At 42.4% G+C, this 22,998-nt stretch overlaps 1 protein-coding gene and 1 long non-coding RNA gene across 7 annotated transcripts in view; one reads left to right on the top strand and one right to left on the bottom strand.

Moving 5' to 3' along the window:
- The window catches only part of SPIDR (scaffold protein involved in DNA repair), a 202,194-nt gene that overhangs the window by 89,208 nt on the left and 89,988 nt on the right, over positions 1-22,998 (top strand). The gene's annotated exons all lie outside the window — the stretch shown is intronic.
- On the bottom strand, positions 3,950-12,806 carry LOC137851026 (uncharacterized). The gene is made up of 4 exons (XR_011092959.1): positions 12,209-12,806; positions 10,285-11,981; positions 5,711-5,761; positions 3,950-4,684 (listed from the first exon to the last, which is right to left on the bottom strand). It is a non-coding gene; the product is annotated as an uncharacterized lncRNA (long non-coding RNA).

Raw genomic sequence — 22,998 nt, 5'->3', positions numbered from 1 at the left:
TGGAATGAGAGATCCTTGGTCTGTGTGGGCATGGAGACATGTGGTACTGCCCTCCCTCTAACTTCTGCTTTGGCTTTCTTTAGTTTCGAAAGCTGTTTCAGAAGTGGCACAAGCAGTCACATTGGTGATGCATTCAATACTATGTTTATTTTACTACTTGGTAAAGAATGCTTTCCCTTTATTGTATTTCCCTTCTGTGTGTTCAGTTAATTGTCCCGCAATTGTACCAGAGCAGTTGTTCTTGGTACTGTGCTGTAGACTGAATCAATTATTTGGTTTGCTTTGAAAAGAAAACCAAATAATGTATTGTGAGTTAGGGTTGTTAAGCATTATGGTTTACAGCATGGTCTCGCAGTGGTACTGGAGACTTAGCTGAACGGGCTTTTATTTCTGGTGCAGGTCAGGGCTGGAGGGTGGTAATGTTTCAGACAGTGTGAAAATTGCATGAAGACATACTTCTCTCTGAGAAAACCCTGCCCACAGAAATGATTTTATGAAGTTCAGTGGTGGGGAAAACACTTTTTTAAAAATAGGATTTCCGTGAAAATTTCCAAATCCAGTGAAAGAATGAACTTGCTCCTTGATTACAGATGCCCCTGCAACATCTTTTGCTACCTAGAGGTGCTCAGCACGCTGTGGTGGTGGGTGCCTCAGGGCCCCTCATGCTGTGGTGTGGTGCGTGCCTCATGGCCCCTCATGCTGTGGTGTGGTGGGTGCCTCAGGGCCCCTCATGCTGTGGTGTGGTGCGTGCCTCATGGCCCCTCGTGCTGTGGTGTGGTGAGTGCCTCATGGCCCCTCATGCTGTAGTGTGGTGGGTGCCTCATGGCCCCTCATGCCATGGTGGGTGTCTCATGGCCCCTCATGCCATGGTGTGGTGGGTGTCTCAGGGTGCCTCATGCCACAGTGGGTGCCTTGGGGCCCCTCATGATGTGGTGTGGTGGGTGCCTCATGGCCCCTCATGCTGTGGTGTGGTGGGTGCCTCATGGCCCCTCATGCTGTGGTGTGGTGGGTGCCTCAGGGCCCCTCATGCTGTGGTGTGGTGGGTGCCTCATGGCCCCTCACGCCACAGTGGGTGCCTCAGAGCTCAGTACGGCGTGAGGGTGGCCGGCATGACTTGCCCGTGTTCTTCCCGCTCAGGGCTCAAGGTGGCAATGTTGTCAGCACAAGGCCAGGTGAAGCCAACCCAGCACTTGGTTGACTCATCCCTTGAATATTGCTACGGCATTTATTTATTTGTCCAGAACTTTTTCTACGATCAAAGCTGCGTGTCCGTGAAGCTGTAGTGTGCAAAAGAGAGATTTGCTAAGGTTTGCATGCCATTGTTTGTGCACTGCTTTTAATAACCTGGTACATTTTCTGTTTTAAAAGTAGTGATGAGTAGTCACCACACTGCGTACACTATTTTCTCCCCCATCCTCTCTGGATAACGCTGAAGAAGGCTGTGTGCTGTTGAGTGTGCCACCTACATTCTTCAAGACTTTTTCCTGCTTGTTGCCCTTGACCTTGGGATCAGTCTTTGATCGGGGAGCAGAAGCCATCTCCTCAATTCAGCTTCCATTTGTGCAAAACACTTGTAAACGTTTCAAAAATGCAGTGTAATTTTGTCCTCCCCCTCCCCCAAGATGTTTACAAAGTCCAGCCTTGAAGCAAGCTTGCCAGAGGAGAAACTGAGAACTTTCCTGCATGCCATGGGTTTTGTTCACAGCTACCTCCTGGCTATGGCATGCTTTTAACCTGCTGAAAGCCTAACAGACCCGTTCCTGGGGTTGTTTTTCTTTCTAACTACTTCAAATGATCCTTTCCAAGACTTTTGTGTCTTGTGATTTTTTAACATTTTATTCTAAGACTAATTTTCCATCCTCAAGGGAACGTACGCAAGCTTTTTGGTTTGTTATTCCATGCCATTCCTTTCGACTCCTATATCTCAATTCCGCTGTGGTAAATCCATCCTTGATTTTAAATTATCAAGAAGCCTTCAGACGTATTTAATGACTGGGCTAACCTCTCATTCTGTGTTCCTTACCAAGGCTCTCTGACAAGGCATAAGATTTCATCCGCTTAGGAGGTCAAATAGAGAATAAAATAAAATAAAATAAAATAAAATAAAATAAAATAAAATAAAATAAAATAAAATAAAATAAAATAAAATAAAATAAAAGATGTACCTTATGGTAAGCAGAGAGCAAATAGGATGACATAAATTTTTAATTGCCAACCCCCCTAGTTGCATTTCTTTACAGCACACATGAATTTTTTGTTGGGTTTCTTATCTAGTTACTTACTGTTTTTCACAAGGGGGGAAGGGAGAGTGCATGTGCCTAACCCTGTGTGATTCCTAGGAGTCTAAATAATGAGTCTGTAGTTTTGTCATTCCCCTTCCTCTTCCTTATTGGTACATTTCTTGGGAAAACATACTACTAGGTAAATATACGTGGGGAAATATACTACTTGCTGCATTCAAATTTATACTGAAGGCTTCTGGCACTGTTTCAGTTTCTCTTAAAGACTGATTGCTTGATAGCAAAATTTGTTGCTGTGTGGACACTTTGCCTACCACCACTTTTCTTCACTCTGTTGTGCAAATGGTCCAGCAGTTGTCCATGCATAGCTGGGCAGTGGTTCTTTAGTATTACGATAATGGTTCTTTAGTATTACAAAAGGGTGAAGATAGACTTTCAGAAACCAATTGGGTTTCTGGAGCAGTTTGGCTGAAAGTGTTCTGTTCTGTCTCTCCAACTCAAGTGACAAGCAAGTGAAAACTTTTTGTCTGAGAAATCTGTTTTACTGAGGTGTGTAGGAGGCTTTTCCTTTTACAAATTCCAACTGGAACACCAACCTGCAACCCCAAACAGGGAACAATTTAAGATACGGTGGGATATTACCACAGTATTAACTTTTTGTAATTATTTCTTTTCGTAATAATTGCATTATCGGTCATCTTACTGCCTTAAGAATAGAGTAAATATGGAGAAATATTTTATCTTTGGATATCCGTTGGACTTTTCTTTAAGCAGTAAGTAAAATGTTCTATGAGATGTCATTCTGTTTTGATAATTATAATATGGTTGTCCAAGCAGCAAAGCTAAACAAATCAAGACAAAACTTCTTCATAAAATTTTCACAATGAAGGAAGTAGATGCTACGTGCAAGTATAAAACATGGAAATAAACACATTTAGAGTTTTTGTTTTCTCCTTCCAAACCATAGCCCTCATAGCTATTAGGAGCCTGAAACAGTAAACAGCTTAGTAACTACATAATTATATCAATAAACCTAACATCAAAATAAGGCCCAAAATTTATGTACAGATGGTTCCATTTTACATTATAAAGGAAGTTTTCTGAAGTCCATTTGCCTAAAACAAAGTTTTTAATGGAACAGCTTAATGATTTGACCTCAGATCTGTGTATCCTTTTTTGAATGTAAATATGAATACCAAGGCAATTAACTCAGTAATTTACCAAGTCAGACTGAGTTGAAATTATGTAGGTAGATATTGCTTTAAGCGTAGTTGGCATGCTGTCTCCTGTGCTCTGATGGAATCTCGTTCAAGTGTGTGTCGGCCCTGCTCTTGCTGTCTTAGCACTGGGGATAGTTCACCCTCAGGAAGTTTGGTTTAGATAACTATCTGAATTTTTTGGGTACTGAAATCTGGAATGCTGCAGTGAAATCTGATGAGAACAGGCTCTCAGGATTGAGTCAGCAATACAGTTGGATCAGCTTCTGTTGTTCAGCAATTCCACTGCCAGTTCCAGCCAGAAACAAAACACAGAGACGCAGGAAAAGAAAAACTAGAGGAAAGAAGAGGGAGTGTACTTCAAAAAAGTATGGGCAAACTTCAAAAAAGAGTTTGTGGAGGCTGTACACAAAGGTGAGGAGCTGTGAAGGAATTGCCATATTCTCCCAGTACCAGCCTTCCAAACCTCAACACGAGTTTTGGTTCTCAGGGGGCTCTGCTCTTAACCTTAGGCAAACAGGACAGTGCATTTTTAGCAGTTGGCATCTGGGCTGTTTCACATACCAGATATAAGAGCAAACCTATGAAATTAAGGTGTTTTTTTCTCCTGCTTCTAATTCTTTGCAGTTAAAAGTATAGTGAGTGTTGCAGGTAATCTGTTTTCAATCAAAATTTTCATCTTGGAAAAAAAGTTATCCACTCTATGAGCTGACAATGTAAGCAAGAAATGTATGGAAAAGTAACTAGGAGAAGGGAGTTGGCATTTTTCTCACTTTCTCTGAGTGTTACTTGATTTTCTGATCTCTTTCTCTGCATTCGTTGGTTTCTAAATGTTCCTCTAAGTTCCAGAAGAGAAACATGCTGCTCCCTCCTGAAGTCAAGTAAGCTCCTGTGGTTTTGCCAATTAACATGTGCTATTACTCGTACTGCCCTGTTACTCTTGCTGGAAAATAAAAATGTGAAAGGATCTTTAGTCTTCTGAGTTTCAATTTATGCTTTATTGTCCACTTCTTCTGTCGCTCGTAGATGGAGTTCAAACTACTTCCCAGGTTTTGCTGAGAAAAAGCTGTCCGTGACTGATGGCAATGGCTGTTTGGTACAAGACTTGTGAGTCACCCATTCTTGGAGTGGCCTCCTGAAACATACCTGAAGTTTAATCCTGTGTAACGCACATAGGCGGAAGTTCTCACTGACTTCATTCATTCTTTTGGCATCCCAAAGCTATTCCTGGTGATAAAAGAATAATAGAGTGAATTAGCAGCCAAAACACAGAAGAAGAGAATGAATTTAAGCTTCAGGGAAGCTCAGAACACACCCGAGCTCTAATCTTCTTGTATACTTTGTACATACCTAATCCTCATCCACACTTCAATACTACAGATTAAATGTTCGTTTTTCAGAAATTCTTATGTCTGCTTTTCAAAAGTGTCCTATTTATGATTTACATATATTTACATTTTTATAAGGTGAAGGTTATTTGAAAAAAAATCATTTCTGGAAAACAACAAAAAAAAAAGGAGAGAGTCTAAATCACAGAGATATGGATAAAAAAAAAAAAAAAGTAAGTTTCTCTGCATAGAGTATAAAATAAATGAGAGAACAGAGAAGAAAAAATGCCAAGAACCAAGAAATCTATAGTATTCCTCAGTGGTTGCAAGCCACCTTAGCTTTTGCTTAATTTTAGAAGGTATTGAGGGCATATTTAACTTTCTTTGCCTTTTAGCTTTGAAAATCAACCTGTTCTACTGATCTCTAAATAATTTCCACTACTTTTTATTTTATTTGGCTAGTAGAATATTTTCCTTGTATTTCCTCCTGCTTCTGTTTTTTTTTTTTTGTCAGAAATAGAAACTTCTTGCACTTGCGTTTTTTCTCATCTCGTTGCAAAACATTTAAAAAAATCCTACCAGTTATGTATACTGATGGCTCTCTGTTGCCATCAGTGAACTTCAGTTGTATTTTTATATGTGTATGTGTAGCAGCACAAATTGCCTGTTTTTTTTTTCAGTAGCTGCAGGATGCCATTGGCTGCATAAAGCTGCCTAGTGCTTTTCCAGGTCTGCTTTAAGTTTTATAAATTGAAATGAGTTGAGTCTTCCTGTTGTCAGATTTTCCAACAATACCAATTAGTACACATGATACATCACTTGAATATTTGTGACCTCTGGAGAAGAGGGGGGAAAAAGTGGTTTTAGGTTTTCTAGCTGCTCAGATGTGGCCAGCTGGTGTAACCAAGACTTGTGGGTTTCTTACCAGGAAAGCAATGTGTTTACCTCCTTTGCAGTTCTTCAGAGAGCAGGTTTCCTTAAAAAAAAAAGTCATAGATATCATGAGGTTGGTCAGTGGGTAGACATTTATTTGACCTCTTAGTATCAAGCCCTTACATTTGGAGAAGACAACAACAACAACAACATTACGTATTTCTTAAATTGCCGCAGATGGAGTGAGAAGGTGGGGAACTGGGACTGACAGACCACCTGCAGGTTTTGGAGACATCTGGATCTTGATGCTTAGGGCAATGGCTAAGCAGATAGAATAACCCTAACAGCACACAGCTTATTAATTATGTTTAATACTGAAAATGATGCAGCTGTCTTGCTTAGTGTTTCCAGAACTTTATTTTTTCATTGTGGTCAGTCATCATTGGGTAATTTACATCGCTTTATCCCAAATATTTACACAAGAAGTGTCTGTGAACACTTTAGTACCGCCAGTCACACTTCCTACCTGTTCAGGATAAGTTTTGGCTTCTTTTGGGCTCCTTTTGTATTTCCTGCAAAAATGATTTTACTAAAATCCACACGTTAGGGCTCTGTTCTTTTTGGAGTGATGAAATGATATATTGTAAACTTTTTGTTGTACAATTAGAAATGTATAAAATAGAAAAGTATTTCGTGAAGAATTCCCTCATCACATCCTCTGGAAATTAGTTTTTTCTTGTATTTTTTTTTTCATATTCCCTCACCTACCTCCTTCTTGCTCAATTGGAGCGGTGGAATTAGGGACCTCTCTTTGGCTTCATCCTAGATTTGGTGCCAGCTATTGTTTCTTTTCCTCCTCGTTCTTTTTGTTACAGTAATGTATTAAAATACATGAAGATTTTTTTTTTCCAGGCAGGACATTGTATGGAAATTTTTTAAATTGTCCCAGAAATACTGGACTAAGTGGACTAAATGTGTTGGAAGGAATTAACTTCCTGACAGCAGTTTAATGGAGAATCTCTCATCTATAATTTTTAGCTAACACTTTAAGAGTAGCATAAAATTATACCATTTGTTGTTAATTTGTTCTGATAGATACTACCTCGGATATAATGTGCATGAAACTAAGGAAATGCGGAGTTGAAATTCCAACTCTATCTTTTTGTTGTGCATTAGAAGAAGGATGTAGTATAAAAGTAGAAAAAAAAACACAACCAGATTGTGTTCCAAAATCATGTTTTATGAGGAGGGCAGCTCACCACCTATGCAGGTATTGCTATCATCTCATGATCTCTCTGGAATTTCTTAACAGAGGGGAAAAAAAACCCAAACAAACAGCCCAGTGACAACGCATGACTGGTTCCCTTGGCATGCTTCTGCAGAGTGCCTTGAAGGAAGGCGAAGTACAAGGAAAGCATCATAAAAGCTGGTGTCTAAGCTGATTTAAGCCCACCAGGGATGGGAAGCGTGTCTGAAGCAGACGCTCCTATTTAGGGCAGGCAGAAGGGATACACGGAGTGGCCGCAGCGCAGCTTGAGCCCACGTAAGGGCTTCTGGCTGAGTCACCCTCGCCCCTCGCTAGGTTTATACAAGCTCTGTCTCTTGCGGGGAAAGCAGTAAACACCAGAAATGATACGCAGTCTCCTAAAAGCAGCCAACCCTAAAAAAACCCTCAAGCACGCTGAAACGGGTGGAGAAAAAGGGAGGGGAGGAAAAAAGCAAAAAAAAAAAGGCCAGTTCGAAGGTCCGAAGGCTTCTTGCCTGCCCTCCATTCCCGAGCAGCTCGCCGCTGCCTTGAGCGGTGAGGAGGTTTTCGTGCGATGGAGGGAGGGAGGGAGGGCAGGCAGCAGCTGCTCCCAGGTCCCAGCGGCTGTGCCGGGCCTGGACTTTCCAGGCCGTGCTGGTGGCGAGGCGGGGAGCGCTGCCCTGACGTCAGGAGCTGCTCCTGGGAATGTTTTGCATTCCTCTTCCTGGCAGCGGTCAGGTGGCTTCCAGCAAGAAGGAAGGAACAGCCGCTTCCAAAAAAAAAAAGGAGGGGGGAGAGAGAGAACGCGAGGAGGAAAAGAACACTTTATAATAAAAGTATTGTGGGGGAGGCACTTTTATTAAAAGCCAGATTGGAAATTAGAACCAGATGTGCTGCATTCGAAAGCTGCACAAATGTTAAACGCGTCTATTAATGACTGTGATGGCTGAGGTATTTGGCTATCTGCCTCGCTTTAATCTCTTTGCTCTGTATTTAAAAACAGTTGAGAAAAACAGATTTTTTGTACCCGACTTCAGGCAGCTTCCTTTTATACGAACGTTTAAAGGCAGAAAAAGGCACGGCTCTTCTGGGAGAGGAAGCCGCACAGATAATAAAGCAAGAAGCAAGCAGGGAAACGGTCACTGTGCGTCTTGTTCTTTTGTTAGTCTCAACATGTGTTGTGCGCTAAAAATTAACATTCATTACAACATTAACTTCAGTGTGCTTCTTGATTTGTGGTTGCTGGATAATACATAGGATGAGCTGGAGAGGTCAGAGCATGTAATTACTCTTGTTCGCAAAGTGCTTCCTATTCCCTGAACTCCCTCCTTAATGTCCCTGTCCAAGTGTGTATGTAAGGGAAACAGCAGCAGGTCCCTGTTCTGACATGGGTAACGCAGGAACTGAACTCATCACAGGTGGTAACTGTGAAATAACCGCTTCGTAGCTAAAGAGAGACCTGTGTGCAAGGTACATTTCCTAGGCGTTTGTGAGCAGGAGACACAGAAGGCTCCTGGAGGAGCTCTGCTTTGTGCTTCGGGGGCACAAGATACTGGCAGTGATGTGCCCTGTACAAGCAGATTTGGCTGTCTGCCACAAAGCACACCCCTCTGCCATCGCAAAGCTCCCTTTTATTTGGGTTTCCAAGTTTTCTGTGTAAAGCAAGGACCACTGCGGGGAGGCAGCTGAGGTCCCATCTCCTTTCTGCTTGCAGACGTGGTGCTGCCCTGAGTCCACAGCAGCTTCATGGTCACGAGACAGGGATGTGATTCCTTTCTTTGTACCTTTTTGGGAACCACCCGCTCTGTACCTGGTAGGGCATGGTGATGGTTTTTATTTTATTTAAGATTTCAGATATCCACAGGCATGACCAGCTCCTGCCCCGTGATGGATTTAGCCGGGCTGCCCCTGGCCTGGCTGGACTCTGGCTAGCACAGCCCGTATGGCTGCAGTGCCACCACGGAGCCCAGTCGGCCTCCTCGTCTGGTGTGGCTTTTTCATCTCATCTCTCCTTATCCATCACTGCTGAATGAAGCTTAATTTCTCTTCTCATTAGCCAAGCTGACTGTGTGGGGAACACGTTCCCCGGGGAGCGGTGCGGGAAGCTGGGAGGAAAGGGAGCACTTGGTGGCCTCGGCGCAGTTTTGGCAAAGCCGTGCCTGGAGCTCAGGTGAGGCCCATGAACGCCTGCGCCTTTCCTGGTACGGGCTGAAATGGAGAGGCCGCTTCCTGCTACAGGGCGGGTGCTTTGCTGAGGAATTTCCAGCAATGTTGAGAAGTGCTGACTCACAGTATGCAGGCAAGGGCTCCAGCTGAGCCTGGGCTGAGGGGAGGGCTGCGAAGCGAGCTCTTGGCTGAAGGCAGCGAAAAATGTTGCTGTAATGTACTGTTTTATTTTTAGCAAGGGGGGGGGGGGGGGGGAGAGGCTGCGTTGCTGAGGGTGAAATGCTTGCTCGTGGTTTCAAAATGACAGACACTTTGATTTTTTTTTTCTCTTCTATTTTTAGAATTTGGAAAACAGGTTGTTTTGCTAAAATACAGACGCTTCTCTGTTTCCCCAGTAAACGGGTTGTTGTAAAGGAGCCTTACGGAGCTCATGCAAGAAGCCTTTTACCACCACCGTGGTTCCAAATATCCTTCAGAGCAGGAGATACCAAAGTATTTGGGACTGAAACTAATTGGCACCTACTTGCATGTATTTCTCACTTGCTGAGGTGGGACTGTGGCTCCAATTGTTGAAATTGAAACCTAGCAGGTATTTGATTGCCTCTATTACCGATCACCATGAAAGCTTGGTGCTTTGGTTCTGTCCTTGTGCTTTTAGCAGTCACTTCGCAAGTATTTTCCCTTCTTTCTGAACAGAAAACAACGTGGTATACTGTTTTCTGCTGGTGTTGGCCAGAAGCTAGAGAGAAGGAGGAGTCACTTCAAGTTCTACCACTTCTCAAAATTTAATTTGTCATTAAATTGTAGGGACAAAGCTCTGTCTCTATTTACATCCAGTACTTTTTTTTTTTCTCTAATGTGTTCTTGTGTGCGTGTATTGTTTGAACGCTGAACAAGCACTGAGTATTTTGGACTGATCTCTGGAGGCGCTGTCCCACTGTGTGTCATAAATGGGATACAAGTCTGTAAAAGAACTTTGACACCCGCTTCTAATGTCTAAAATTTGATGTCAGCTAGTCGTCATTCTCAGCTCTGTACATCTGCGTAAATAATAGCTCAGAACCCTTTTTTTACATTTTATTAGTGAATTATGTAACCGTGAATCATCTGCAGACTTCTAACCACAACACGAATAATTTTTGAACCTGTAGCATAAACCAGATTTTGCACGTACCAAAAAAAAAAAAAATCAAAACAAAAAGAAACCTCCAGACCTTTTATAGCAACCCTGCAGCAGCTGGCTTGAGAATAAGTGATGTGCAGTTTCCCTGGGGAATCCCTCTTGTAGGTGGATAATGTTCAGCTGCCCTCCTTGGTTTTTGGCCTGGGCCCGAGTGATGGTACCCATCCAGCAGGATTCTCATCCGACACCAACAAAGAGAAAAGATACTTTTCTGCTGGGTTACACATCTAAAAGCTTTCTGTTGGAGGGTCCAGGAATGCTGGTGTGGCCAGATGAAGAGGAGACGAGTCATGGATGCATCAGGAGGGCCTAGGAAGGCAGGGCAGTGTTAGAGGAGCCAGCAGAGATGTTGGTCTTGGCTGTGTGAAACCTTAGCCCGTTCCCATGGCAAGCGGTGAGCTCGTTTGTTAGCTCACCACTGTGTAAAGTCCCAGTCTTACTCATTTTAATGTAAATACAGGTCTTGTATGTGAACCGCTGCTGCTTTTTGTGGACAGCAATCACTGCAGGCTGCACACATATCACAGAATTTCTCAATCATATCCGCTTTCACTAATGGTTCTAACCCTGCCAGCTACCCATCTCCAAGAGAAGGCTGTTCTAACCATATCTGCCAGTTCCCTCAAAGATTTTATAGCAGCTGCATAATCCCTTTTAGGAGTTGCATAAGCATCTTTTCTTCGGTTGTGTCCTGGCACTCGCCACTATACTTGGAAAAATAATATAGGCCTTACATTATTTCTAGCCACCTGTCAGTAAAATTCAGGCCAAGAGCCATGAACTAATAGCCTTGCTCGTGTCCCCTTTAGATTGATGTGTCATCCGACCTGGGTGGACATGCCTCAACTGGATTGCCTGACTCCAGATAACCCCTTCTACAATACGCTGCTGCTTGGCCCTTTGCTGGTTTGGACGAGGCACAGAACATTCCTTTTCGCAAAGATAGTGTCCCCAAACTTCTTGAAAATAAATAAATAAATAAGAATACACGAATGTCGTCCAGCTTTCCAGGAAAAGCGTTGGTACGACGCGTATCAGTTTAGTCAGGACATCTACTCGTTTTACGGTCAGCTTTTTGTAATTGAATCTGCCCCAGTAGAATCCAGGAGTTCTTTCTAGTAATATCATACTTCACAGACTGGTTCCTGTCTTTAATGCAGACATGCCCTGCAAAGAGTGTTCTGCTCGTGGCAGCGTGAGCTTGTGACTTCTGAGATATATTGGTCTCCTATTGCTGCCTGTTCTTGAGTAGCTTTCTGATCTCTCCACTGCTTGGTATGGCTTTTTCTGCTAGTTGCAGTGTGATTTTGGTAGCTGTGCGAAATCTCAGGGATTTGTGGCTATGCTCCAGTTGTCATGCGATTTTCTGTTACTGTGTCACTGTCCTAAACAAATCAGGTTTGCTGTTCATCTTGAGGAATTTCTTACACACTCCTCGTACCTTCACTTAGGGTCATCTTGACACACTACTCCTTTGAGATTGTAGTGAGTAACCAAAAAGAGCAAGCAAGCCGTGTTGTGGGTACATATTGAGTAGTCAGCTGATTATCATCATCAGTACTTAGATGATAGGAAGACAATAATTAACAAGAATTAACAATAATGCTGTTTCTCCATAGTAGCTTCTGTTGGTGTTCAGGACAGCTCGGCTCAAGAACTGCACTGCATATTGCTTTGCTCTTTCCTGGGTAGGGCAAAAGGGTGAGGCAGCGGATTGCACGTTTATTTCTGTATAAAGAAAAGATTATGGTGGTAAAAAATAAGACGCTTTAAAGATGAATAGTCAGAATTTGTGTATCCTAAATAGCGTAATTAAGTCAGTCCAATTGTTTTAATAAACAATAGCAGAAGCCTTTGTGAGAAATGTTAAGGAACAAACACAGCGAATATATGAATAGTTTCAAAGAGATCAAGGAAAAAAGATGGAACAGACAGTTCAGGAAAAAATAGCTTACCATTATTTGGTGAGGGTGTCCAGCTCTCACAGCCCCATTTCAAATTGTCTTTTTAGTTATCCTATTTTTAAGTCTTCTCTTTGCATTTTAATCCTTTTCCTTTGCTGTTTTGGTTTCATTACCATCGTGATTCCGTGGTGTAATCAGAATTAGCAGCTGGATCACAAACCATCATTTGAAACTTCAACTAAATCAAGGTTTGCCTCTTCCAAGGTAGCAATGAGTCCAATGTGACGTTAGTCTCCTTTGGGATTCCCATACATGTACTGGGGCCCCAGTAAGCAGTAGGCCAAAAAATGAGTACATCTGCAGTTGTCAAGATTTGTGCCTGCATTGCTGGTTGTAGGCATGGTAAAGGGCTTCGTTGTTGGCACGTTCACATGTAGAGCCTTGTGGAGTATGTAGCTTCATTGCATACCAAAGTCTGATCATCCATCTGCCTAGCACTGCTGGAAACCCCGAACATGATAGCTTGTTGATCCCTTTCCTGTGCTGCTGATTCCAGAGCCCATTTCAAAATGTCTGTGCTGATGTACAGCTGGGAAGGTTTGTCTGTCTTTTGGTGTTCCTGGCCTTCCACAGTCATATGTTCTCCTGAACTAACAAAGTTATCAAAGGAAGCAGATATGGTTGTGGAGATAAAAGAAAACTTGCCAGTTTTAGCACATGTCTGTCTGTACTGGCAGGTGTAGGATGCTGTAGGAGAGGCTTTGTGGAGCAGAATGTGGTGTGGGAGATCTGGTCCTGCTATATGTCTTTTATATGGGTTTTACTCCAGCCTGGCTGTAGTCTGGTCCTGGTGGACCAAATGCCTTTTAGCAGCTGGAACACAAGTTCAGGTTTAGTTTCATCCGAAAGGAATCCAGTTTGTGAGCTCAGAATGCTGCTCCACAGTGCAAACCAAAACACGGGGAAGATTGAGAGCCTTGCTTCAAGAGCACACCACTGATGTGGATGGAAGGACTGGGGTGGACACACCCGTGGGTGACCAGACATCAGACCAATCCATCTTCTTCAGTTTGGCTTGTTCTGAGGATTCCTATTGTCATACATACACACAGATGCACAGTCATAAACAGATAACCCGGACACTAAGCTGCTCCTCTGACACTAACAAGAATTAAAAAAGTGGATGTTCAGTTTTCAAATACCTGGGAGTTGCTGAGTCTGATGTTGGTAACTGTGTAGTCATCACCGCAGCTGATAAAGTCCAGGACATTATCCTGTTTTATCCTTTTTCCTTCTGGAGCATCTAAGACCACGCTGAAATGCTGACATTGTTCTGCCGTAGCTGGTGTGTATTAACTTGAAAGAGGTAAGTTTTCCTTCCCACGGCTACCCTAGAAATCGCTGACAATTTGTGCTGTACCATATGCAAACAGATACTTGGAATGGTAAGTGGGGAAACCAGTCTTAAACACTATTAACTTTAAAAAGGAACAAGTTCAAAGCCTACTGCAATATGGACACTTGGGAGAGACTTCTGTATGTTACCTAAGGAGAGTAAGGTGGTGGTCCTTTTCTCCCTCAGTGCAAATCAGGAATTTCTGGTTCTTTCAGGCTTCATTTTGGTGAAGTGATAGGGTAGAGGTATCATCTAGATAGAGCAAAGCATGCACACCACAGTAATCACGGCCTCTCCATCTCCCCAGCATCTAGCTTCGGTGCCGAGGTTTCCTCCCAGAAGCAGGCAGGCTGCTGGGGGCTTCACCCCGCTCCTGTGCGGGGCCAGCTTGGAGCCAAGAAGCGTGTGTGGGCCGGGGCAATGGGGCAGGCAGACCCGGGGAGGTTTGGGCATCTCATTGTAAGCACATTGTTAGTACTTACCCTTCTGAATGGCAGGAGGGCGAGTAACAAGTTGTTACAAGCATTTATTGCAGGCAAACGTAAAACTGAGCTGTCAATATGTGAGTATGTGATTGCCTGGAGACGGCGTCGCAGTAAGCTTAGGTAATGAAAACTGGGCTGAGATAACAGTTGGTGCACCATACAGAATGGGCAATCATTTTACAGATTTTTCCTTTTCCTGTTTTCTTCTTCCTGTAGAGAATACATATTGCACTGAAGACAGAGATATGGAAAGCCTTGGCAACTACTGCTGTGCCAGAGAGTTGTTCTGCTCAGGAGGGGTGCAGTTCCCAAGAAAGACGTCAAATATAGCAATTAATGTTCTTCCTTCGTGTGATGGATACTGTCTGTATTTAGAAACATCTGAGCTTGTGCTCGAATACAAGTCACGTAGCTTTTTATTGGTACAGTGAAGAGCTTCAGTGTTTTTGCTCATGATACTTGAGGCTTTGCTCCCAGACATAGTTTAGAAATGCGTGACATTCCTTTTACGTTTCGAAGCGAAAAGTGAGCCAGGGTGAGCAGGAAGGACATTCCATAGCTCGGTGAATCTTTTAGCAGTTTTTCATTGTGTCATATTTGTTTTCAGAGAAGCGACTTTAAACTGGGGCAATAGGAGCAACAAAATAGTGTTTGCCTCACATAAACAATGTGAGCAGAATCTGCTCATCTGTAGGGAGTGCTCGTTGAGTCAGTTGCTATTAAGATATAGTTTTTCTCTTGACAGCCTTCCCTTGGACTGTTCAAAATGTAGTATCATCAAAATAAACAATATTTTAGTTTTTCTTTCTTCTTAGCTGCCCCTGTTTCCCTAACAGTGAAGCGCTAGTAACCTCATTTAAAACAATCTGTCCTTGTACCCAAGTCTCTAATAGCTGGGACGTGGCTCCAGAAATTCTGCTATGTAACAAATCACTTCCTATATCCTTGTCATATTTTATACTTTTTTTTTTTTTTTAATTTCCCTTTGTTTCCGAATGTAAACAGCAGCAAACATTACGTTGGTTATTTCTCTTCCTGTCCTCCCTCTCCTCTTTATCTCCTCCTGTTTGGAGGAAAAGTGCTAAAACATGAATTTGTTGTTTTCAAACCAGGGACTGCTAATTTCTGTCAGGAAAACCATCACTTTTGCCTTAAACATACTCACTTTTTTTTCTAGTTTTGTTTTAACCTGCGTGGAAATAATCGGTCTTTGAATTGACAACGTGTTTTCTGTAACCTCTGTGAACCGGTAAGGAAGAGTTGAGGCCTGAAACGAAGATTTGAGGCAATAACCTCAAATTTCTTAATATAGTAATACTATAAATGGATATTTCCAAGGTCTTGTAAATATATATGTAGAAATGTTATCAGATACTGCCAGCACAATCCTGAGGTCAAGCAAAGAGTCGCCAACCAGCCCAGATACCTAACTGACAGCACAGGGTCAGAGCTTTCTCTTTAGGCAAAGCTCGCTTGCAGCCCACGTGTGTAACCTTAACTCTGCTGGAGCCCTCCGGGGTCACCTTCGCAGCCTGTAGAGGGACAGAGGAGGATCATGTGCCTTGACCTTGTATGCCACCACTGTGTCATGGTAGGCCGTGTTGTACAGCGGGATGTGCGCCAGGCACCCGATCAAAATATCATCCCTGTCCCCGCTGCCTCTCCACCCTACACCTCTCCACCTCTCCTCCTTGCATGCCTTGTAATATAAGGAAGGAGCGTAATCAGAGACTATTAGATGAGAAAAAATAGACTTTGTGTTCAAAATGCTGTTTACATTCCCAATTTCACTTGGTTTCTGCCACAGGCCTCCCATTTAACCTTCAGCAAGTTATCTGAGCCTGGAATCTGCGTATGAAAAATGAAAATAATGGCACTTCTTATCAGCAAGTGAAATGAATGTTAGGGAAAAAATGGCATACTGGCTTTGAGGAAAAAAATATTAAAAAAATTAGATATTTAGGGGTATTAGATATTAGGGTGGTTGGGTGAGCTATGTCAGAGGCTGTTGTAGCTTCCAAGAGCTGCAACACCACATTGAGAGAGAGATATAAAGATGCTTTTTTATGAGCTCTGAATGAGTGCTGCTTCTCTCTAGAATCATGTGCAGACTCATCCCTAGGATGTATTTGTTTATACAGAGGGTGAGAATATAGAACATATCCAGGTGTAGTTACTAGCCAGAGAAATTCACTTTGTATTTCAGAGCAAAGAGGGAAACTTCAGCTCAAACCAAGCAATTTGTCCATGTTACAAGCAGCTAAAGAGAGACTAATTAAGTGTGTAATTAAATGAATATGCAGAAAATAGAGATTGAGCATATACTGTCTGTGTAATGGAATACATTTTAAAACAAAATAAGTACACAGTGAACTTTGAGTCACTTTCAAGTACAAATACATGTTTTACAGTCTAATGCTACACTCATTTTTATTTTCCATTTAACTGTTAACCATACTTTTACCAAAACTTTTCAATATAAAAGCCAAATATTTAAGACCACATGTAATATTCAGAATATTACAGCATGAAATCATCATAAGAATAAAAATAAACAGGTCATAAGCAATTTTTGGAGCTTTTCTAACAGGAAGGCATATCTTGTGGGAGAACAGCTTTAATAGCCAGGTATGAAAAACGAAGGAGGGGACAGCCCACCCTTGGTTTTGAATTAGGTTTCCTGTTAAAGTTGTGGTGGGAAGCATTTTTCCCGGAGGAGGATGTATGCCGTTCTGGTGTGTTTGCCTAAAAAAGCTGAATTCGGTCATTGTGTCTGTGTTTTGGCTTCTTTCCCACACTGAAAGTACCGAGCAAACTCCCGGCTGCTGCTCCCTGTGAGCTCGATATCCTCATTAAAGATCAGGGAAAGGAAAGGGGAAAACCCAAGGAGGTGAGTGAGTTCATTTACATACTGTGCCAGGGCCAGCGCATGGCTCCACACGTGATACGACAGCAAACCTTTTTGCTGAATTTGCTAAAGCCATTGAGAGGCGTTTCAGCCTGCACAGATCTAACACGGACGGTTCTGATTTACAGGCAAGAGTGAAAGTGCTTTATAACCGAATTGCATAACGCAAATAACGCGGCTCGTACTTAGTAAGACACAGAGCTGTGACAGCGTTTGATGTTTATTGTTTTGTTGCTGGTTTTGTTACTCTTAAAGCCTGAAGCATTTGATAATCACTATCATTCCTGTCTGGAAGGAAGATCTGTGTTCCTGGGAGTCATACGGTCCAGCTGATGATTTTGCTAGGTGGAAAAGGCAATGAAAAGCACCTAAACTCAGCTACGCTGATGTTTTTCTTATGCTGTGACATCTGCTTGGACACTTTTTTTTTTTTTCTTTCAAACTGGCTTCTGTCACGGTGCTGTTTCACTGCTGTTCCTGAGCAAAGAGCCCCTGCTGCTGACCAGGGCTCTCCAGCACCCACCAGTTACCATCCGCTGGTGTTTTCCTGGGTTAGTGCACTGAAGCTGCCCCACAGACATGTGGGGAGCAGGGCTGGGCCCTCTTCTGAGGGTTAGCCAGCTGTGAGATATGCTCAGCTGAATCATCCAGCTGCCGGCGTTTGTCCACACTGAAGAGTTTTTCTGGATGTGGAAAGGGTTTCAAGAGAACGTCTTTATCATCTTTTCTGAATTTACTTATATCCTTCTAACTGAGAGTTGACCATACGCTATTGTGACTTGCTGACACACAGGTGGAGCAGCAACCTCTTAACATTGCTTAGCAATGGCCTGATTATAAAATATGTTGCTCAGTAGTATAGCAGATTTACACTGATGAAGACCGTAGCTTGTAGTCTACCTTGCTCAGGAATAAATTGCACTCAAGGAAAAAATTCCTTGCTCAGGAATAAAAAGCAACGTTGGGTAGCTACATTGGTAAAAGCAAAGAAACACAACTCTACGTTGATAGCTAAGGGCTTGAAAGGCACGAATGAGCTCAGGTCCCTGTATAAGTATATTGAACCCCTGTGTAGATATAGCACTTGGTCATGCACTCAGACCTTAGGAGGTCCATAATGAGTTTGAAGGACTTACAGAGAAAGAGGTTAGATTAGTTTGGGTTGAGAGAAAATGGAGATAACAGCTCAAAACAAAACAAAACCCAGCAGTATGACACATAATGAGAAAATTCCCAACTTTTCTGCCCTCATCTTTTTTTTAACGTTCAAGCATACCTTCAGGGGACATACATAATTAAAATGATTGCTTCTGGGTAAGAAATCTTTCTAGTTTCCAAAACAAAAAATGATGAATTCTAGGTCTTGCATGGCTACAAGTAACTATTGTACTGTCTGATCTACTCTTCAGTTGTTTTGCATGTTTGTGGTGGTTTTCACTCCAACCTAGAAAATTACCCATGCATATATATAAGGCGGGGAAAGTGAAAACTCAGAGGGATTTTTATTTTTTTTTAACTTTGCTAATCATTTGATGTGTACCTTAAGAACCTGCATCTCCTCAGACATATCAAAAAGACGTGGGGCTTCTGTCTGCTTGGACTCAACTGAAAATCTGAGACGTGTTTATTATGATCTCAGTTGTTCTTTAAAGGTCAGAGCACCAGCTTAATTTATGACTCAGCACTCTAGTTACTAGAGTCTAGGTAAAACAGAGACCATAAATAATTTTCACCACTGTTTCTTTATTTAGAAGTGAAGTGTTCCTTTTGCACACAAAAATGTGCTTGTTTTCTGCCCAAGTGTTAAAACTTCAGTGAAGAAAACATGAGTTTCTCCACTTCATAACAGCTAAGCAGAGAATAAAGAAATGTAATCACTTTGCTTCTCCTTGTGGTCGTATACTTTGAAGTAAGTGACTTAGTGGGTTGTATTACAACAGACAGATTTTCTTTCTGGTTGTTGGAAAGCTGAATTTTTATCTTGTGCTTGGGAAACTGTATCTGAGTTTAAGGAGAAATAAAAGTTTATTGCAAAGATCGAGACTGAGAGGGAAAGATTTAATCACAAAATGGTAAAACATAGTGGAGAAGAAGCCTGTGTAGGCTGATCGCAGAATCTTGGAATTTTTGTTTGTTTTATGGTTACCGTTAAAGCAAAACACCACCACATTTCTGGGAATCCTACATGATCAAGGATTATAACACTGACGCCGTGTTTATATTCATTTGTCATTGAAATTTTTAAAAGCGAATACTTATCTGTTGTCTGATTAAAGTTCCTCATGCCTGCTACCAGCCAAGCAAATGCCTAACAAGGTTTTCTCTCACTGGATTTTTCACTGTTCCTGTGGTGGAAGCTCCCTTTTTCACATCGTGGTTGTGAACTACGAAGTTCAAAGCTGGTGACTGGATGACACTTGGATGAAGAAATAATTTAAACCTTAGTAGTTGACCCAACCGCAAGTAAAGATAAACCTGTCTGATTTACAGAGTGTTGTGCATCAGCTTGGTCTGCTGTCTCCAGCTTTGTCTGGAAAAATAAAATGTGAAGTATACACGTTTTCGGGAGAAAAGCTCAGAAATGGCTGCTGTCAGATCTCTTTTTTTCCAGTATGTGGGTTTGGTCTAGGCAAGTAAACTTTCTGCTAAGGGGGGAAAAAGAATCTGAACTCCTCTGCAAGTTAAGCAATGCGTAATATAGGGCTAATACTTGCCAAGGGTGCTTGCTCGGGGAGAGGTGGGGCTTTGCCCAGTCCTGATGCTCCTGGCTGACACTTCTGGGAAACCCAGCTCCAGCTTCTCCCAAACAGAAATCCCTCTGGTGACACAGCACCACATACCCAACTTGCCTACTCCCACTAAAGCTCTGCAATAGGAATATGGTATTTCACTTGTCATCTGTGCAATGCTGGGATTTATTCATTCACCTGGAAGGAAAACCCATCCTTCTATCTTTTCTCTGAGGCTTGAAGCTTAGTAAGTCCTTCTGGTAAACTGTTGTAAAGGTTTGTGTAATGAACTGTCAGTATCCAAAAGTGAGACATTTGCAATATGAAGCAAGTTAAGAGTTTTCTCAGCTTGGTCTTTTTTTCCTCATACTACTGAGGAAGTGGTATTTTTCCCCCAACAAACGTTTTGGACTTTTTTTTCAACATTTATTGAACATTTGGCTCCAAAAACACCAAACGCTTCTAGATCAATTCCAGTGATATATAAGTTTAGGCTGTTTTTTGTCCAAATGTCTACATATTTTTTTAGACTTCTCACAGCTTGAGGCACTGTGGTATCATAAATGGATGTGTTTAAACCCCCATATCTGTATGTGGTGGAAATACATTGCAGCGATGTAAGTTATACCCCTGCAGCTTTGAATATAAGCCAGCAGTATTTGTTGTGCTGCCTGTACTGCTCTGCTCCCACTGGAGCTGATCTTTTTGCCTGTCCTCCATCGTTTGTCGGAGTCTTGGATTGTTTCTTTGCAACTTTGTGGTTGGGCTGCCACATCCCTTTGTGCTTTATTTGTCGCCCACTTGTTTGATTAGATTAAGGAAGGATTAAAGGATCCAGCGCCCTTAGAAAAAGGCAACCCATAGTTTATAAATGTGTAAATATAATGTAATTGCTTCTTAATTCCTTGTGTTAAGTAAAAAGGAGGATTTCTCAGCAGATAAACCCTAACACTTTGGAAAGTCAAATGAAGGCGATTTGCTGACTCAGAGGTGTGTGTGCCAAAGATCTCCTGCAAAGCTCAGGTTTTAGTTGACATGAAGAACTTCAGCTACTTTGATCTATCTGTGATCCAGACAATATATCTTGCCAGTCCACACTGATTTCTGACCACTCTGCCTTCCCGTAATGAAAGGAGTTTTTGTGAGGTTTTGTCTCCACTTGGAAAGCTTAGGATTTGCCATCAATCGGTAGGTCACCACTGTTTACATTAGCAGTGGTAAAGCATATAATAAGGGCAGGACTCAGCTTTTATTCTAGAAATTAATGCTTAAAAGCCCTGGTGGACATGCTTCTATCTCAACCATTAGCAGAGATGTACTGGTGGTAATTCTGGGGAAGTCACTGGCCTAAAAGCTTAGCCAAAAAAAAACCAAAAAAACAAAACCCTTAGTAACTTCCTGCCTTGTGAGTTCAGTTGACCTCCTTGCATTTGTTTTTTATTTGCTTCAAAAAAATGAAGTCAAAACAAACAAACAAAACCCACAGAACTCTTTAAAACAAAGGAATAAAGTGAACTGTGTAAAACACCCATGTCCTGCGTGTGTGGATGCAGGTCAAGGGCTCTGCCAGCATGCAACGCTCTGCAGATGGTTTCATGGAGCATCTCAGCGACAAGCTGAATCAGTTTTGTACAGATGCTGTCAGTTTCAGTTGTGTATTATTTTACTCTTTGAGAATTAGCATCTTGATTCCTGGGTACCTTGCCAGCTGTTTTTCCTGCCTCCTGTGGCAGAGGAGTGGAGAAGCATTTCTCTAGGCAGCACCGTCCCCTTACGCTTCTGTAGCACGCTGGCAGTGGTAAGTTTCACCTACTTTATTCTTTTTGTGGTTTGAAGTGTGTTATTTCTCTTCTTTCCGTCTCCAGCTTTGCTGTCAGTGCTCCATATTGTGATTGAGACTGTTGTTATTCTGCCTCGCAGACCTGTAACCAGCTGGTTCTCCACCAGCTACCTGCGAGAAACTGCGATCCGTAGAGCAAACAGCACGGCCCTGCTTACATGTCTCTGCTAGGCTGGTGTCAAAACACTGCTATCAGAAGTGACGTCAATTCTGTGTCAAAGGTTTCTGTTGTCTTTTTATTTTTCTTCCCCTGAAGACCCTGAACATGATCTGTTAAGAGGCCCGTACAGTGATTACTCACTTTTCACCCTAGCATAAAGGCACGCAGCTTGCCTGTCTGCCACAGGGCGCCTGGAGGCAGTTTCTGAAAGGTGCAGAGCACTGCCCCAAGTGTAATAAGGGGCCTCCCTATAAAGAGCCCTATCTTAAAGAGTGTAAATTCTCGCTGTGAGAAAGCTAAGGTCAACTCTGGGTACATTATAAATGACTTAAGCTGCAACGAGGTTAGGTACAGGTACCACACTTTGAGAAAAGTATTTAGATCGCAGTCTTTAGTGCTTTAGATTTTTCTTTTACTTCTGTTAACTAAGGATTTGAACCATTTTGGTGCTTCAGTTTTAACAGGAACTAGGTTACATTAAAAGAACGGTTTTGGAAGCAGCTTTCACACCCTTGGGCAGTTCCTGGCTGCCTACCACAACTGTGCAGCACTAAGTCACAGTCAAAGACCTCATTGCCCTTGGAAGCTGGGTTTTGAATGTAACTTGCATGTTTTTTTAAGGCAGCAAAGACTGTAAGGTAGGGGATGGTACCAGGAGCTCCGGTACCCGTGGTCAAGGCCCGTGGCACACCTACACCCCGGCTGTCCTGCTTGTACCTATGACATGGCCCAGTCTGCTTCCACCAGGGGCACTGCCAGAGGTGGCTGGTCCAGCTATCAAATGCTCTTTTTTTTTGAAGGCAGGGGGGGTTAGTTTGCTTTGTTTTTCAAGTTGGGTGAGACCTTGATCTGGTTTTGCAGCACAACCCACAGACTTAAGCTGATAAATGAGAGGTGGGGGTAGACCACAGTGTGAGGGTGGGAGCACCTTTAACTGGTGTAGCTAACATCTTGTAGTGTGAGCCGGAGCTTCCTCTGCTGGGTCGCTTTAGACAAGTTGCCATCCTCTCCCTTCGTTTCTGATTGCCTGAGATGAGGGGAGAAATACCTTAACTGAAACAAGAATCACAAGACACCTATTTATTAAAACTGCTGTGTGAGCCTTGTAATTTTTGTGTAATTCTCAAAGATCTCCAAGAGAAGGATACTATTTAAGAACTAGATATTGTTTTCAGTCAGTTACCATGACATGCTGATGCAGTAACAGTTTTAATTTTATTAAATAAATAAAAAAGTCAGGAAAGGAGACATCCTGCACTCTTAGAAATCGAGCTAAGCATGCTGAGTTTCCAGGTTTTACAACAGTAGGTCATTATTCTGAGG

Source organism: Anas acuta, chromosome 2, assembly GCF_963932015.1.
Source record: "Anas acuta chromosome 2, bAnaAcu1.1, whole genome shotgun sequence".
NCBI lineage: Eukaryota > Metazoa > Chordata > Aves > Anseriformes > Anatidae > Anas > Anas acuta.
The sequence above is the reverse complement of the archived record's forward strand: the minus strand, read 5'-3'. Positions and strand labels throughout refer to the sequence as shown.